Raw genomic sequence first — 13,147 nt, 5'->3', positions numbered from 1 at the left:
CCTTTATCATCTAACCAATGTGCACAGCGTGTTTCCCTAAAACAAGGAACGACTAACCCAATTGTAAACATAAAAGAAAAACTAATGTCACAAAGTGCAAAAAACAATAGAGATATCTTATGTATTCTAATGTGCACAAGTTTTATTATTTAGCAATTTTTTAAATTCCATAATGATTGTTAATATTTATGGCCCCTGCGCCAAATATAACAATATAGATGTATTTTTGTGTATAACAGTAGCATTTTCAAAATTATCAAACACATTGTTAGTACACAAGATCTTAAATGAGTAAACTCATGACGATCACAATATAAGTATCACAAATATACATGAAATACAAATTGTATAAACATCACAGGATGCCTAATATTTTTGTAATAAGTGGCACCCACATACTATCATCTAAACTGAGTGCGGCCATAAACATAAATGTATCCAATATATTCAAATACAAATACAAAGTCCATGTATTCTATATTGCACAATGTAACCTTTATACTGCACATATACTGCACATATCCACCCATATCAAAACTAATAATTATTACTAAAAAAGTGAAACCTCAACATCACTAGAGTGTTGAAGGAAGAAAAGGGTAGGGTAGACCAATGGTCTTAACAGCATCCAGCACCATGCAGCCCCTTCCTTTCCTCCTAAAAATAAAAAATACATAGTATCAGTTAAAATCAAAAACAAAGTGGGTGAGACAAAAGAAAGCAAGATCACTTTCAATTACGTGGCTCGTAAATGAACTTTCAATTCTTCTTCTAAAACAATATTATGGGGGTTATTACAACTTTGGAGGAGGTGTTAATCCATCCCAAAAGTGATGGTAAAGTGACGAATATACCACCAGCCGTATTACGAGTTCCATAGGATATAATGGACTCGTAATACAGCTGGTGGTATATCCGTCACTTTACCGTCACTTTTGGGACGGATTAACACCTCCTCCAAAGTTGTAATAACCCCCTATATCTTGACTCTCATCTCCTAAGTTGCTGAATCCGGTTACCACCTCTCACATTCAGAGTTACCTGCTCAATCACAGAAAATAAAAGTATTTTGCGTTCTCCACCATGATGCTCATGTAAGTGATGTGCATCAGGATACTGCGAGTCATTCTTATCTTTGGCCCTCATATGTTCCAATACCCTTTTCCTGACACAATGCACAATACTGCCTACATAATAACAATCACAAGCGCATTTCAAAATGTACACCACATGTGTGGAACTGCATGTCAAAAAATTGTGTAATCTGCTGTTTATTATTCCCGTAGGGGGATCTTGTACTCAGGTATGTTCGTACAGTTTTTACAGGCTTTAGAATAGCCACATGGGAAAAAACCTTGTAATTTTGCATCAATACCAGGGATGTGGAATTCCTATCGCCCGACGCCCGGGACATCTTGTTTGGGGTCAAGGGCAACAAGTTTTTATGTTTACTTTGTCCTTGGGACAAGTAGGCCCAACCCCCTGCAGCACAAACCCTTTGGCTGCCTGTTTACAGAGAGTTGAACTCTCTGCAGTTGAGGTAATGTGTTTCCAAAGGATAATGCTGTTCGAACTTGTATTTATGGTTCATTATTTGAAAGCCTTCATTATTAGGGTGCGTGCTGTAAATAAATGTTTTAAGGTCACACTTCACTACTGACGTTGGTTCCAGTACAAAAAAAAAAAACGTGTACACACATGTTTGAAAAGTTTAGGCTAAGAGGCTAAGTATAATGCTCCCAGAATGCTCTCTGATTATATGCAAATTAAGTGTCATTTAGTAAAATGTGTTGACGCATGCTAGTATTTCCCAAAAATATTTCTAATGGAAAATCAGTGTAACCATTTTCAACACAATTATGGGAAGCATGAAAATAAACAAACACTGACAAAGCCAACTGATCTGACATATTTTTATAAGTCTTTTAGTTTCATCAATGAGTGTCTTGTTTTGACATGGCTTTTGTAACACTTTATTGTTGTGGGAGCTACCAGGCCCTCAACATTGTAACAAACATTGGCAAAACCCCCCCAAAAAGTTTTTGAACTCTTAAAGCACATGTTGCCACCAGCGGCATAACAAAGGCCCCGCAGCCGCCCTCCAGGGGGCCCCGTCAGCACAGCACCTGCCCTGAGTGAGTCTGGAGAGGGGGCTCCTCCATGTTCTTTGCAAAGGGGCACCCTCCAGTTTCGTTACGTCACTGATTGCCACTGTAGTTCCTGACACTGAACAAAACTACTTTGTGTGGCAATATGCTCCTTGTGGAAGAGCAGAATGCGATCACTCACAGTAAAGCCAGCCGAAAGAGAGAGAAATAGAAGTTTAATAAAAACAAAATGTCTTTGTTAACACCAGACCTAATTGGGGACCAAGACCCACATGTAGGTAGCTTTTTGCATGTCGCAAACAGCGACTTTCGCTGTTTGCGACGTGCAAAAAGCACATTGCGATGCACAAACCCAGTTTTGCGATTCAGTAACTTGGTTACCGAATCACAAAACGGGTTTGCGACTCGCAATTAGTAAGGGGTGTTCCCTTCCTAATTGCAACTCGCAGTGCAATGTAGGATTGTTTTGTGACCGCGAACGCGGGCGCAAACCAATCGCAGTTTGCACCCATTTCAAATGGGTGCTAACACTTTCGCAAAAGGGAAGGGATCCCCATGGGACCCCTTTCCCATTGTGAATGTCACTGTAAACATTTTTTCAGAGCAAGCAGTGGTCCTGTGGACCACTGCCTGCTCTGAAAGAATGAAACGAAAACGTTTCATTTTTCGTTTTTGTTATGCATCTCTTTTTCCTTTAAGAAAACGGGCTGCATTACAAAAAAAACTGCTTTATTGAAAAGCAGTCACAGACATGGTGGTCTGCTGTCTCCAGCAGGCCATAATTCGTGGGGGGGTCGCAAATTGCGACCCACCTCATGATTATTCATGATGTGGGCATTTGCGAAGCCCTTGCGAATCACAGATGGTGTCAAGGACACCATCCTACATTCGGATTTGCGACTCGCAATTTGCAGGTCACAAATCTGAACCTACCTACTTGTGGCCCCAAATTCTTAAAGAAAGTCACAAAAGTGCACCCATGGTATATGTCGTACCCCTATAAAATATTTGTGAACTGTATTTTAGCGTGGGTAAATACGATGTGTAGATTTGCTCATGTGAAAATCTATTGAGCATTTGCAAGTTCATTTTCCCTCCAGCCACTTTCTTCCCAACCCTGGAAGAAGTTCTAATTCTGCCATTGTCAGGAGTAAATGTCCAACCTTTCTTATTATGGGAAAATATTAGAGAGAAGCTGGTAAAAATCTTTAAAACATGCAGGTTAGTAGGTTTGCAGACTCAAAGGCATCCAGCCCTGGAACTATTGCTTACTGCTTCCTCCAGCCCCAGTATGCAGATCTGCAGAAAGGTGGCAAAATAAGGAAATGTCTACAGTAGGGATTGAAACTCCAAGTATTCAAGCCCTACTATGGTAGTAGCCCTGGCATAATCAGAGAGGCTATTAATTGCTGCCATAATTTGTCGCCACACTACATGGCACCAAAGGGACAAGTAGATCTTTTTACAGGACAAGTAGATTTGAGAAGCAACCTGTCCCCTGGACAAGTAGATATTTTAATAAATTCCACACCCCTGAATACTTATACTTATCTCAGTGATGTCATTGTGTACTAACATATCTCTCAATGAGCAGCATTTATGAAAAGTGATACTCAGTTTCTCAGGAATCGTTCTGGTTAAGACTGGGTCACATTTAATTATACCACAATTTGTTTGCATGATCTGGCAAACCATCCTTGATTCGCCATCATAAGGGGTTATGAGGCATGTGCTTTTATCACTACTTTTTTTTATCAGTTTCAATAGTATTTTTAAATAAGAGCTTGTTGTGGTCCATTTGGGGTACTCTTTCCACTGCTCTAGCTTATACCCAAGTAGGATAACCCATTTCCTTAAATCTATGGATCATCTGGGTTTGTTCCTGCAAGAATGCCTGGGTGGTATTACAGTTTCTTTTTGCTCTGAGTAATTCACCCTACAGAGTACTGCATTTCAATGCTGCTGGGTGTTCTCTTTTTGCATGTAAAAGGCTATTGCCAGCTGTGGGTTTTCCATACAATTTGGTTTGTATAGCATTGTCAACAATAGTGATCCCTACATCTAGAAATTCAACCTTCTCCCTGCTGATGTTCATCATGAATTCCAGATTCAAATTATTCACCCTGAGGTTATTGACAAACTCAACGGCAGAGCTCTCAGTGCCCTTCCATATAATGAATAAATCATCTATGTACCATAGCCATAATACTGCCCGGTGCATGTTCTCAGATGAATTGAGGTCCGTGGACACCTGCTCCTCCCAGCAGCCGAGAAAAATACTCACAAAACTGGAAGCGAAGCAGGTGTCCATCACAGTCCCAAGACATTGTTTGTAAAAAGTACCATTGAACCGAAAAATATTATTGCTCAAACAGTAATGAATCATATGGATCAACATCTCAGTGTCCTCCAAAAATCGTAGGGGCCTGGTTTTTAGAAAATGCTTACACACCATGCTACCTACTTCATGATCTATAATAGTGTAGAGAGAATTTACATCTAGCGTGACCAAAAGAAAGTCATCTTCTCATATAACACCTTCTAGTCTCCCCAGGAAATCCTTAGTGTCACGTAAATATGATGGAAGATTCATGACAAATTCCCTGAGGAAAAAAATCCACCTATTTAGACTCATTCTCAGATATACTGCCTATTAAGGATACAATCGGTTTGCCCGGGGGATTGGAGGCATTTTTATAGATTTTGGGGAGTAAATAAAGCAAAGGTAATCTGGGATAATCCTGTTTCAAATATAGGTACTCCCCCCATTCCAGGCGTTTGTCTTTCTTTTATGTTTACAATTGGGTTAGTCGCTCCTTGTTTTAAGGAGGCTCACTGTGCACATTGGTAAGGTGATCAAGGCCACTGTACTGCTGCGTTTCTGCAAATAAATCTTTCCGCTACCTCATGACCTCGAGTGAGCATTTCCTTGAGGATCTATATATATATATATATATATATATTACATATAACTTCAAGACCATGACAAGCCAAGCTTTGCCTGCCACTCTCCCTCTGCCCAGGGTGTGGCATTATTGCCAGAGCTGCTGACTTTGGAACTGGATAACCAGGTTTGAGTCTCAATGTGGGCTAAACCTCCTGTGAACCTGGGCAAGTCACTTAATCTCCTTGTGCCTTTAAAATATGAATGCACGCAAGAGAGAGTGAAAGCCACTGATTCCATATGAACAGGGAAGTGGAGTGCCAACCCTTGTGGGACCTGCCTGGCTCCGCGTCACGCTAGACCACACAGTGCATATCTTGCCACACCGACTAAGAAGGTCCTGGATGTATGGGACAAGTTGGCCACAGTGAAGAGCTTAACTACCTTCCCTTCGCCAAATACGCTGATAGCCCACAACCCTGCTTTTACTCCTGCATTGTCTCCTCAAGCCTTTACCGACTGGATGAACAAAGACTGTCGAACACTCCACAGTCTTTTCCAGGGGAAAAGCATGAAGACATTCGATCAATGCAAACAGGAATATCACTTGTCTGACATGGCCTGCCTACAGTACCTTCAATTAAGCCACTGGGCTCTACACCCCTCTGTCTATCCTGAAGTGATCCGCCTGTACACTCCCTTTGAGGCACCAGTCAGGGCCTGTGATGGCTCACGGGGACTCATCTCAAATACATATTGTACCCTTCAGTACACCCCACACCCCTACACACACCTTTTACTCGCAACATTGGGAGACTACACCTACAGGGGAGATACTACATGCTCAATGTGAGAAGCTTTGGCAAGATAGACCTAGACTCTATTGCAGCCTTTCCCTCAGGGAAACTGCACACAAACTCATGTATCAATGGTACTATACCCCTGCTCACCTGTCGGTTATATACACTGGTGCGACTGACCTCTGTTGGCGTTATAGCCTAAAACGTGGGGACTTTCACTATATATGTTAGTCCTGTACATTAATCACCACATTATGGAAAGACGTGTTAAGCCATATCAGAGCCACAGTGGGATACCCGCCCCTGCCGCATACCACACAGTGATCTTTGGGCTACGCCCTGTGCACTTGAAAGCAATGACTAATGCTGAATGGATCCTTATCAGTCATATGCTACATTCAGCCAGGCAATTGATAGCACTATCCTGGAAACAGAGATCTGCCCCCTCTACAGCCCAGTGGTTTACTCGCCTGTGGCATGTGCTGGCTATGGAGCAGATTTCTCATAATTTGGCCTTCATAGATACCAAATTTCAGGCAACCCGGCAACCTCTATTCCAGTACCTCTCTTGCATATAATTGTCCTGCTTCACCCCGCCGAAGCTACGAGCACTAGACCTATTTCTCTCACACTGCAATGACATACCTCATGCCCCTAGTGCACCCTGAGTCCCTCAACACAAAATGGTCGCCCCTTCTGTCCTAGACTAGGGTATTACAACTTTTGTACCTGATTAGTGAATTGTTAAAGCTGTTTACTTACAGTTGATGTATGTACTGCTTCCCCACTTCGTTTTCCCTTTCACTCTTCGCTTTTCCCTCCCAACTCCCCCCCAAAGGCACGGGCTGACATATGTACTGTTTAATGATTTCTACAATGCTCTTGTGCTTGCATATGATTAAGATACTTGATGTATATATGTCTATCTTCCTGCTTTGAGTCAAAACCATAGCGTGCCCGTAGGATGGCGCTGATTGTCCTCAGCATACAGCTATGTCCCTTAATGTTAAATCAATAAAGAGATTTCCAACAAGCAAATATGAATGCATGCTCAGGGGTGTGGAATTTATTAAAATATCTACTTGTCCAGGGGACAGGTTGCTTCTCAAATCTACTTGTCCTGTAAAAAGATCTACTTGTCCCTTTGGTGCCATGTAGTGTGGCGACAAATTATGGCAGCAATTAATAGCCTCTCTGATTATGCCAGGGCTACTACCATAGTAGGGCTTGAATACTTGGAGTTTCAATCCCTACTGTAGACATTTCCTTATTTTGCCACCTTTCTGCAGATCTGCATACTGGGGCTGGAGGAAGCAGTAAGCAATAGTTCCAGGGCTGGATGCCTTTGAGTCTGCAAACCTACTAACCTGCATGTTTTAAAGATTTTTACCAGCTTCTCTCTAATATTTTCCCATAATAAGAAAGGTTGGACATTTACTCCTGACAATGGCAGAATTAGAACTTCTTCCAGGGTTGGGAAGAAAGTGGCTGGAGGGAAAATGAACTTGCAAATGCTCAATAGATTTTCACATGAGCAAATCTACACATCGTATTTACCCACGCTAAAATACAGTTCACAAATATTTTATAGGGGTACGACATATACCATGGGTGCACTTTTGTGACTTTCTTTAAGAATTTGGGGCCACAAGTAGGTAGGTTCAGATTTGTGACCTGCAAATTGCGAGTCGCAAATCCGAATGTAGGATGGTGTCCTTGACACCATCTGTGATTCGCAAGGGCTTCGCAAATGCCCACATCATGAATAATCATGAGGTGGGTCGCAATTTGCGACCCCCCCACGAATTATGGCCTGCTGGAGACAGCAGACCACCATGTCTGTGACTGCTTTTCAATAAAGCAGTTTTTTTTGTAATGCAGCCCGTTTTCTTAAAGGAAAAAGAGATGCATAACAAAAACGAAAAATGAAACGTTTTCGTTTCATTCTTTCAGAGCAGGCAGTGGTCCACAGGACCACTGCTTGCTCTGAAAAAATGTTTACAGTGACATTCACAATGGGAAAGGGGTCCCATGGGGATCCCTTCCCTTTTGCGAAAGTGTTAGCACCCATTTGAAATGGGTGCAAACTGCGATTGGTTTGCGCCCGCGTTCGCGGTCACAAAACAATCCTACATTGCACTGCGAGTTGCAATTAGGAAGGGAACACCCCTTACTAATTGCGAGTCGCAAACCCGTTTTGTGATTCGGTAACCAAGTTACTGAATCGCAAAACTGGGTTTGTGCATCGCAATGTGCTTTTTGCACGTCGCAAACAGCGAAAGTCGCTGTTTGCGACATGCAAAAAGCTACCTACATGTGGGTCTTGGTCCCCAATTAGGTCTGGTGTTAACAAAGACATTTTGTTTTTATTAAACTTCTATTTCTCTCTCTTTCGGCTGGCTTTACTGTGAGTGATCGCATTCTGCTCTTCCACAAGGAGCATATTGCCACACAAAGTAGTTTTGTTCAGTGTCAGGAACTACAGTGGCAATCAGTGACGTAACGAAACTGGAGGGTGCCCCTTTGCAAAGAACATGGAGGAGCCCCCTCTCCAGACTCACTCAGGGCAGGTGCTGTGCTGACGGGGCCCCCTGGAGGGCGGCTGCGGGGCCTTTGTTATGCCGCTGGTGGCAACATGTGCTTTAAGAGTTCAAAAACTTTTTGGGGGGGTTTTGCCAATGTTTGTTACAATGTTGAGGGCCTGGTAGCTCCCACAACAATAAAGTGTTACAAAAGCCATGTCAAAACAAGACACTCATTGATGAAACTAAAAGACTTATAAAAATATGTCAGATCAGTTGGCTTTGTCAGTGTTTGTTTATTTTCATGCTTCCCATAATTGTGTTGAAAATGGTTACACTGATTTTCCATTAGAAATATTTTTGGGAAATACTAGCATGCGTCAACACATTTTACTAAATGACACTTAATTTGCATATAATCAGAGAGCATTCTGGGAGCATTATACTTAGCCTCTTAGCCTAAACTTTTCAAACATGTGTGTACACGTTTTTTTTTTTTGTACTGGAACCAACGTCAGTAGTGAAGTGTGACCTTAAAACATTTATTTACAGCACGCACCCTAATAATGAAGGCTTTCAAATAATGAACCATAAATACAAGTTCGAACAGCATTATCCTTTGGAAACACATTACCTCAACTGCAGAGAGTTCAACTCTCTGTAAACAGGCAGCCAAAGGGTTTGTGCTGCAGGGGGTTGGGCCTACTTGTCCCAAGGACAAAGTAAACATAAAAACTTGTTGCCCTTGACCCCAAACAAGATGTCCCGGGCGTCGGGCGATAGGAATTCCACATCCCTGATGCTTGTTTAATGTAACTGGCACTCATTAAAGTGCTCCAATACGTTTAGGTTGAGTTTAGGTTGAGTTTGCGCTGTGCAGAAAAATGCACTAAGAGGTAAAAACAAGGCATTCACATAAAAAAAAGAAAGACAAAAAGATAACCATTTAGTGGCTGATTTGTACAAAGTGAAACCAAAAAACCTGGATAAATCAAAGCTTCTCTTCTTAAATCGTGTGTTCATAGGCACATATTTTATTCACCCAAAATCCTTTTTCTTAATTTTCGCGTATAAAAGCACTTTCAACTATGTGAGTTCAGAGTACCAGTTGTAAACAAATCTGTTATGTTTATGAAACTATAATGTTGCTCTATTTTAATCCGGGCTACATACAGGGTTTCTATCACAAAAGTGTTGTGTTTCAGTTCACTGAAGATTCATGTTTAAAAACTATCACCTTTAAATAGTATTTCTTGACTGTTAGAAATGGGGTCTCTAGTTGGCAGAGGTATACACTCTTGTCAAAATAGGGACCACAATGCTAGCCAGGGCAAGGCCCACACAATCCAAATTATCCTGTGCCCACCCTCTGGTAGCTTGGCACTGAGCAGTCAGGCTTAACTTTCAGGCTTCACCTTTAAATAGTATTTCTTGACTGTTAGAAATGGGGTCTCTAGTTGGCAGAGGTATACACTCTTGTCCAAACAGGGACCACAATGCTAGCCAGGGCAAGGCCCACACAATCCAAATTATCCTGTGCCCACCCTCTGGTAGCTTGGCACTGAGCAGTCAGGCTTAACTTCGAAGGCAATGTGTAAAGTATTTGTGCAATAAATCATAGAGTAACACAGTGAAAAGACTACAAAAATACACCACACAGATTTAGAAAAATATAAGATATTTATCTGGTTAAATTAAGGTCAAAACAATAAAGGTTCAATAAGCTCAAGTTGAGATATCACTTTTGCAAGATTAAATAAAGTCTTAAATCAACAGTTGTCTCTTGGTTTCTCAAAGTACCTGGTTTGCATCAGAAATAACACGCACAGAGACCGCAGAGGAGGAGATGCGTGGAAAAGTAGGGTGTGCGTCGGATTTTTCGATGCAGCACTGACAATGCGTCATTTCTTTCCATGCCGAACTGTGCTTTGCGTCAATTTCCTGCACGCGGTCTTGGTTCCTCACTGCGATGCAGGATCTTTTTGATACCCAGGCACGATGTAGGCAAATCCTGGGCGTGCGGGACAAGGTCACAGGCGTTGCGTTGATCCGGTATGGTGATGCATCTAATTTTCTGTTGCACAGCAGGAGCTGCATCGATTCTTCAGTCGGGGAGTTGGGCTGGGTGGTTCCAGTTCGGCTGTGTGTCAATCCGGTAGGGCTGTGCGTCGAACTTCCACCCACAAGGCAGGCACTGCGGCGATTCTTCATTCATTCCGGTTTGGCTGTGCGGCGATTTCTCAGTCGCACCACAGCTGTGCGTTGTTAATGGCAGGCTGTGCATCGATTTTTGGCACACAAGGAGTTTCCTGAAGAGATGAAGTCTTTTTGACCCTGAGACTTCAGAAAACAGGAGGCAAGCTCAATCCAAGCCCTTGGAGAGCACTTCTCAGCAATGTCAGAGGGCTGCACGGCAACATGGCAACAGCAGGGCAGCAGTCCTTTTCAGCAAATCAGTCCAGATGAGTCCTTTGGGCAGCCATGCAGTTCCCCTTGACAGGTTGCAGGTTCAGGTCCAGAAGTGTCTGATTGGGTGGGACAGAGACCCAGTGTATATATCCAAAAATGCCTTTGAAGTGGGGGAGACTTCAAAGAGTGGTTTTGAAGTGCACAAGTCCCCCTTTCCCTACAGGTCTGTCTGCCAGGGCCCCAGTAGGGGATTTGGCAGTCCATTGTGTGAGGGCAGGCCCTTTGAAATGTAAGTGTCAGACCCATCCAGCCCAGGAAGACCTTTTTGTTTATAACAAAACTTTTTGCCAGCAGGAGAATATCAGAGAAAAGAGGAAAGCATAGGGTGATTATTATCTATGGGTGAGCACGTGCTCAAGTCACTCGCCGAGTAGCGGCAGGTTTGTAGGGAAAGGTTGGCGGTATCCACCACTCCACTCCTCAGCGTCTCCGCTGTCCATCACAGCTTTGTCTGATTCCACTAGTTCTCTCTTAATCCCCTGGTACTCGGCTTTACGTCGCTGGTTCCCCCTGTTAGTTCCCTTTTCATCACGCCTCCTGTCTCAGGGTAGTCTGCCTCTCCTCCCATGTTGGCCTCTCTTTTCCGGTGTCGGCCTTTTTTTCCTCCTACTCTTGTATCTGTGTTTTTCTCCTCTGTTGGGAACCCTTTTCAGTTGTCTGTCTTCGCTTTTATGTGTTTTTCTCTACCCTCTTGTGCCAGTAATAGAAAGTCCTTTCTTACTTTCTGTGATTTTGTTGTTGTCAACCCCGCCCTTGTCCTAACTCCTTGTTTGCTTTTGCCTTCAAGGGATCGCCAATGTGGATCAAGAGTTGTTGAAGCAGCCACAGCCACTTTCCCAAGTAAGTCAAAAGGGGAGTTCAACCCCTCTTTACAGAGTGTGCCACCTTTTTTATCAATTTTTAAAAATGGCAGAACCCTTCCTTAGCTGTACAGACCAAGTAGCTCACCCTAGGGGTGTGGCTAGCCTTCTTGGGGTGCACACCTCCTGACTATCTAATTTTCCTGCCTGCTCAGGTTGCCAATGTGCCTGAGGGAGGGGGTTGGCTTTTTCTCCTCTGGGAGGAAGCCTACTTGCATATCAAGGCAGTGAGACCTTTGAAGTTCACAACTTTTTTATGCCACTTCACTAGCCATTTTGTCAGGAAGGGAGGTGACACCTGTCACCCAGGCAGTATTTGTTTTTGACTCATGGGAAAGTTCACACCTTCTGGCACGGGGGACGATTTCTATCTAACTTGCAGCAGCTCCAAGCTGTCAGTCAGGGCACATTAAAATCTGGGGAAACTATGTGGTCTACCTCTAAGGTAGCCACCTGGTTGCATGCCACAAATTAAATTCGACTTTGGGAAAAAGTCGGGTTTGATGGGGCAAGTTGTTTGATATCAAACATGATACTTTTCAGTGGGACCGTAACAGAGCTGGCAACCTGGAAGTGCCCAATTGCTAGCCCATGTTATTCTATTGTCCCCTCTGAACACTTATAGTAGCCCCTAATGGAAGAAGGCCACTATAGGGACATATAAGCTTGTATTTATATGCTCACAAATCTTTTTTTAAATGAAACCGACATCCTGGGCTCAGAAGCCCTACCTTAGGGGTGTCAAGCATATATTAAAAATAGTGCTGTAACCTTGCCACTCATGGGGGGGAGTTGAGTTTGCACTGTTTATGTGAAATGCAATGGCAGGACTGCTGTCATCTTTTTACTTGGGTCACTCAGGGTGGTACAATCAGTGCTTCAGGCCCTGATGACCCCTTTAACTCCCATGCCCTCTGTACCACTGGTACCACTTATCAGGGACTTATGAGGGGATTAAAGTCCCTGCCAATAGGGGTTACCAATTCACATGCAACATATTTTAGGGAGAGAGCACTGGCACTGGAGCCTGGTTAGCAGGTTCCAGTGCACTTTCAGAGTTAAAACCATCAGCACTGGAGCCAAACAAATGTGGGGATGACCACATACAAAGGGCACTTTCCTACACAGCCAACCGGTTGGCACGTAACGCTTCAGCCTCATGTGAATGCCTGGCTTTCATTCAAAGAAATCTTTACTGGCCCTCTTTTCTGAGCTGTCAGTCATAGACTGCACACAAACAGCCGGTGCAATTGGCTGGTAAGCTTTTTTCATAAGTCTTTCCATTAGCTGCACACCCTGTCTCAGAGAGACAGCTGACCTCGCCACAACCGCATCAGCAGAGTTGCTGCACTATGAACTTGCTAGCGCAGATTTTTAATAAAAATTATTAATGAATATTCATGTATTCTGCGTAATGGATTTGCGCAGCATATTTATTAATCTAGAGAAAAATAATGCACGCATTTGAGAATATGACCATGTGCGTGGCTGCCAATGTTCACGA

This window comes from Pleurodeles waltl, chromosome 5 (genome assembly GCF_031143425.1).
Source record: "Pleurodeles waltl isolate 20211129_DDA chromosome 5, aPleWal1.hap1.20221129, whole genome shotgun sequence".
NCBI classification, from domain to species: domain Eukaryota; kingdom Metazoa; phylum Chordata; class Amphibia; order Caudata; family Salamandridae; genus Pleurodeles; species Pleurodeles waltl.
This window is presented reverse-complemented; position numbering follows the sequence as displayed.